Consider the following 6750-nt stretch of genomic DNA (forward strand, 5'->3'; position numbering starts at 1 on the left):
GCTCTGCTTCCCATGTTCTTTCCAACAGTTCTGCTGACCCTCTAAGCTAGCTGCCCCAGGGGTGGTTGTTTTCTTTTCTTGGAGGAGAACAGATGTTGCTCCTTTGGCTTGTTCCCTGCCTGTAGAATTCCAAGAGGCAGACAGCCTTTTGTTCCTTCTCTGTCCCTTTCAGTCTAAGCTGATGGGTTTTTTGCTATGGTGGTTGGTTAGATCCTTCAGTCACAGCTTAATCTCATTAACAAAAGTGTGTGTAGCTATGTCCTTCGTGAAAATTCTAGGGCATGTGACCTTAGTTTATACAACAGAGTTTTTTGATCTTTAAGTTTTATTTTCACTGTGCACAGTTCATTTTTAAGTCCATCTCTTTCCTCTTGCATTTTACTATAAGCAGCAAGGAGAAACCATATGGCCGTTTTAAGATCTTGCTTAGAAATCTCATCAGCCAGATATCCACGTTCATCACTTACAAGTTCTACCTTCCACCAAACATCTGAACATAATTTAGACAAATTATTTGCCACTGTGTAAAAGCATAGCCTTTCATTCACTGTCTAATCACAAGTTCGTCATTTTCTTTTAAAGCCTTACCAGAAGCAGATTTAATATCTGTAATTCCACCAGCAGTCTCTTTAAGTCAGTCTAGGCTTTTCACCTTAATAGTCTTCTAGCCTCTACTCATTACCCAATTCCAAAATAAATTCTGTATTTCAGGTATCTGTTAGGGCAGTACCTTACTCTTCTAGCACCAAATTCTGTCTTCGTTATCTAGTACTACTGTAACAGAAATACTACAAGTGTATGGTTTTAACAAAATGAAATTTATTTTCTCACAGTTTAGGAGGCTAGAAGTCTGAATTCAGGGCATTGGCTCTAGGGGAAGGGCCTTGCCTCCTTTCAATATATGTGGGCCCAGTGTCCCTTAGAGATCTCCATGTTTCTTGGTATCACTCTCCCCCTGGATCTAGAAAGTTCTCAGCGCAGGGACTCCAAGTTTAAAGGACACACTCTGTTCCCAGCTATACCTTCTTGGTAATAATGAGGTCCCTTTCCTCTCTGCTTGCTTCTCTCTCCTTTTACCTCTTTTAACTTAAAAGGTGTGACTCAAGCAAGGGTGTGACTTGAGTAAGAGTGTGACCTGAGTAAGGAGGTCACTAAGTCAGGGCATGACTTAAAGTGGGGCTTGAATGAGGGTGTGATCTGAGTCACACCCTCTTATAAGGCTGTGACTTAAGATAAACCCCACCCTGCTCCTACTTCATTAACATGTAGAGGTTAGGGTTTATAACACATCACAAAATGGAGGTCATCCACACAATACTAGGAATCCTGGCCTAGCCAAGTTGACACATATTTTTTGGGGACACAATTCAATCCATCCCAAGGATTTTATGCTATAACTGAATTATAGATTTCAAGATGAAATCATTCTGAGTTATCCAGGTGACCCTAAATCCAATGACAAGTACCTTTATCATAAAAGAAGGAGACACAGAAAAGAAAGAGGCACAGACGAGAAGACCATGTGAAGACAGAGGCACAGATGGAGCAATGCAGCCACAAGCCAGGAACACCTGGGGCCACCAGAAGCTGGAGGAGGCAAGGCAGGATTCTCCTCAGAACGTTTGCAGGGAATGTGGCCTTACTGACACCTTGAGTCCAGATTTCTAGGATTCATGACTTCAGAACCAAGAACAAATAATTTTTTTGTGGTTGTTAAGCTGCCCAGTTTGTGGTGATCTGCTACAACATCCTGGACACTTATACGTCCACCGGAAAGACGGTTCATCAATCCCCAGACAGCCCACAGTGGGCTCCTGAGAGGCCGGCCCCAATGAGCAGCTCCTGCAGGAGGTGCTCGGTCCTCACTACCTGGGGGATCCCTGTTTAATTACCATCAGTCTATTCTCCACCAATTCTGAATTTTACTTCCTTCCATTTATTTACTTCCTTTCAGCTCACATCCTTGCCAAATGGGGTGACCACCTCCTCCCTCTGTGTGAAGACCCTGCTCCCGGTCACCCAGCTCCAAAGCCACCTCCATTTGGGGAACGTCCCTGGATCCCAGTGGGAGGTGTTTTCTCCCCACTCCTGCTCTCTGTGCCCATCTCAAGATGGAAAGGGTATTTTCCCCCAACCTTGTCTCTGCAGGGAACTAGCCATTCCATGCCTCTCCTATCTCCCACACTGCTGGCACACAGAATATGTATTATAACGATTGAATGAATCCAGGGAGCAATGTCTCAGAGAACCCCACTTTCTGCTGCCCTCTAGCCTAGAGCATCCAACTGCCACCTCCTGCTTCCTGCTTTCTGTTAAACTGACCTCTGATTCCACTCCCTCCCTGCTCACAACCTCTGACCTTCTCTCAGGCCACAGGGGTGACCAGTCCCTGCTCTGAGGCCACCCTCTTCATGAGACTTCTGACTGCCCACTAGGTGGATCTGTTCCAAGTGGTCAAGGGCATGACCTTACATCCGAGTCTTCCCAGCCCTGATAATGCCACTCAGACCTCACACTCCAATGGTACCTGCCTCACAGGATGCAATGAGGAAATGATGTGACTTAATGTGACTGTCTTAGGAAGGTGGATGCATGGTCCATAATGAGTCCTCAATAGTACTTAGCTAGTAGCGTTGGTGATGGCGATGATGATGATTCTCATCATTCCAAGTGCTGCCCCAGATCTACAAGAATTTCCAGGGGGGTTACAGGGCACAGCATCCCGACTCTGATTCAGGCCAGCAATGCCCTGGAGAACACCATGGAAGGCTCCTTTCCCAGGCAGAGGCCAGGGGGGCATAGCTCCAGACCCCTATACCATCTAATCCATGCCCTTTCTCAATCTGAGTCTATTTCTGTAGGGTAGAAGATGTTTTTGAAATGATGCAAACATACTTCTGAGGTCACCATCTAATCAGAAATGACTACCAGACGGTGCCCCGGTTTAAAAAGAAAGGAAGAAGCAATTGGGTGAGTCACCATCCAAACCATTTGAATGAAACAAAGACACAACAAATGCTCTGCTTTTCTCTTGCGCCAGAATGGATGAGCTCAGAGGCAGCTGGAGGGAATTAAGGGGGATCTCCGATTCCCCAAGATACGAAGATGCTCAGCAGACCCGCCATGACTCATGGTGAGAACCACAGGGATGTGGCCAGGCAAGGCAGTCTGAAACCTTCCAAGGGGACTTTGGTGGGAGGCTGCAGCTCCAGAGAGGCCTCTGAGAAACCCAGCACTGGCATAGGGTGTTGCCAAGAGGCCAAGGCATGACAGACACAGGAGATGTCAAGGGGTGAGTATGGAGAAGACGACACTGACATTGCACCTGGAAGATACTGCTAGACCCAGACTCAGGTTTTCCAAATGGCCCAAGTGCCCCCAGTGGTGATTCAATCTGTAAGATTAAGTAAGCCCTACTCCAAGTAGTCCCAGGGCCTATCACCCAACACCCACTGGGGTATCAGAGTTATAGCAATCATAGCCATTTTCAGAATCTTGGGGTTCCTTTTGGAAATGCTGTGTCTGTCAAGGTTCTGAACTTCGAAGACTTTTTACCAGAAAAGTTTTCTTGAGACCATAAGGGAGTTTGAACTGCACAGAACTGAAGGGTCAGGCTGAGCAGGCTGCTAAAAAAGCAAGCTCCAGACATCACTATGATTATTATTTTAAAATTCGTAACTTCCACAAAGGATTGTCAGAATGACTGAATGCATCAATAGAATTAATTTTGTAAAAACTGAACTAGTTTCTGAAATGACAGCAATAATATATGCACATAGCAAAAATTTATTTTGAACAAAGGACAAAACAAAACTCACTGTCAATGAGTCGATTCCAACTCATAGCGACCCCCATTGGGTTTCTGAGGTGGCAAATCTTTACAGAAGTAGATTGCCCAGTCTTCCTTTCATGAAGCAGCTGGTAGGTTTGAACCACCAACTTTCTGTTTAGCTGTCAAATGCCTTGGGCACTGTGCCACCAGAGCTCTTTAATAAACAAAAGTGTAATGCAAAAAATCTTTCACCAGACTACTCCCAAACCCATTTACGAATGGTGTTAATTTTTTTGATGGTAAAGTTTGCCTTTAATAATATATCTACTTCTATTTTTTGATTTATCAGCTTTAGATAGCATTGAATGATTCCTTCATTGAAAGTTAAGGAAACTCATGTAGTTACTTTGACTTCTCTGTATCCACCCTGCCTCCCCCACTCCTGCATGTGTGTTAGTTATATTTTTACTTGGTCATGTTTTGTAATACACATATTGTGAGGCAATATAAGAACATATTATGTTGAGGTCAGTCTGAATTTAAATCCCACCTCTGGCACTTACTTGCTGAGGAAAAAACTTAACCTCTGTGTTCCAGTTTTCTCATCTATAAACATGGGGGTAGTGATAGTCCCTGCTTCGTAAGGTTGTCTTAAAGATTGAATGTGATAATTCATGCTAAGTGCTTAGAACAATGCCTCCTATATAATAAATCTCAATAAGTAATAGCTATTACTTCTCATTATTCTATTATAGACTTAGAATTAAATCTTCTGTGAACTGTCAATAGGTTGATCCTAAAATATGAAAACCAATAAACTGCATTTACAACATGACAAGCACATGGCATTGACTGAGAAATTTAGTGACTGGAAATGTCATTGGTTCAAAAGTCACTGAAGGAGTATAGCTCAAAGGACAATCTTCCAAGTATCAGGTTTCATAGATACTCTTTTAGTTTCCTTCTAGTATTCTTCTATATAATTATCAACTGCCACTTTTCCATCATTTTTATGCCACTCTCTTTCTTAGATTCCTTTTTGAGAGACTGGCATACATCCTTGGATAATTTTTTTCACAGAGAATACAGAGAATGTGAATTTTCAAGTTCTATCTTTAATGGGAGCTCTGGTGGCGTAGTGCCTAAGGCACTTGACTGCTAAACAGAAGGCTGGCAGTTCAAACCCACCAGCCACTCCTCGGAAGGAAGATTGAGCAATCTACTTCCATAACCCCAAGGAGGAGGGACTGCTATGAGTCAGATTCGACTCAATGGCAGTGAATTTGGGTTTGGTTTCAAGACTATCTTTATTTTGCTTAGATATATGAAGACTTCTAGATTCAAAATCTTTTCTCTTCAAAATTTGGAAAACTTCATCATATCCTGGAATCTGAGCACACAACATATCTGGTGTTAGTTTGATTTGCAATTGTCTGTAGTTTACTACTTTTAAAAATCATTATTTTCAAAAGTTTTATTCTTAAAGTTTTAAAATTTCCCTTTTGTCTCCAGGAATAAAGCTTAATTGGTACCGGGTCTTTTCTGAAGTACAGTGAAATGCTCTTATTTCTTTTATCATTTCCTTCCTTCCATTCTCTCTCTTCTCTTCCTTTGAAATTCCCATTATACAGAGGTTGGACTTCCTGTCCTTATCCTCACTGTCTCAACTTTTCTTCTATCTGTTCCTATTTAGTCTACATTCTGGGAGATGTCTTCAGTCACCATCCATGTCTTATTTTATTTTTCAGCCCATTCATTGAAATTTCAAAACATACCCATATTTCTAATTCACAAGACTCATTCCTATTTCTTTGACTATTTCATTTTTATAGCAACCTACTCTTGTTTTCTTGATGCAATAGTCTCCCAAATACCCCTAAAGATACAAACGAGAGCAAAAACTTTTTTTCTTCTCTTGTGTCAATTATCTGTTTATTCCAGAGTGAAATATTCAGTCCATCCATTTTGCTCTTTCTCATTTGTGACTTTTTTTTCCCTTCAAATGTCTTATGAGCCCTTGAATGTTGTTTCATGTTCACAAATAAAGGGTTACATTGGTAGTTTATGTAAGTGGCATAAGTTCCCATCATGTCTATAATCTAGCCAATGGGAAAGGGAATAAGAGATGGCACCACTCCTCCCCTTTCAGGGACGCTGGAAACATCACTTCCGTCACCATCCCACTGGCCAGAACTTGGTCACGTGGCCACTCCTAGCTGCAAAGAAGGTTGGGAAATGTGGTTATTCTAGGAAGCCACCTGCCCAGTAAAAATGAGAGTGCTGTTGCTAAAAAGGAGAGAATGAACATTAGGGAACAAACAACAATGTCTGCACAGGGCCTGAGAGAGGAGGAAAAATCAAACTCCCTGCTCCAGATGTGGGGCTACTGGGGAAGAATAACCAGGCCCACCCAGGGGTGCACGGTGTGGAAATATCCCATTGAGCACATGGTTGGGAGCTAACTCTGTGTCTATTTTTTTGTTTACCGTTCTGAGGGCAATTCAGGTTTGTTCAAGGTCACAAAGTACTCAGATGAAAAACTCACTTACTTGGCAAAAGGGATGTGGCAGATGGGATAAAGTTAAGGATCTCAAGGTAGGGGAATCATCTGGGACTACCCAGGTGGTCCCAATGGAGGTACAGGGTCCTTATGGAGCAGAAGGGTCTAAGTCAGGAAGATGTGAAGATGGAAGCAGAGGCTGGGGGGAAGGGAAGAGAGGAAGAAGGATGGGGGCACAGAGAGATGGATTGATTGATTGATGTGAAGATGCTATACTGTTGACTTTGAGGATGAAGCAACAGGACCACAAACCAAAGAATTCCGGTGTCCTCTAAACCCACTGCCATCAAGTCGATCCCGACCGTGGTAGTTAAGGCTGTGTGTCAACTGGGCTGGGCTATGGTTTTGAGTAGCTTGGCGGCTGGCTGTTCTTATTTCCCAGGATGAGACTGTAATCACCTCCACATGGAATCTGCTG

This window comes from Orycteropus afer, unplaced genomic scaffold, assembly GCF_000298275.1.
Source record: "Orycteropus afer afer isolate SDZICR_OR568_19922 unplaced genomic scaffold, OryAfe1.0 scaffold00049, whole genome shotgun sequence".
In the NCBI taxonomy this organism is placed as follows: domain Eukaryota; kingdom Metazoa; phylum Chordata; class Mammalia; order Tubulidentata; family Orycteropodidae; genus Orycteropus; species Orycteropus afer.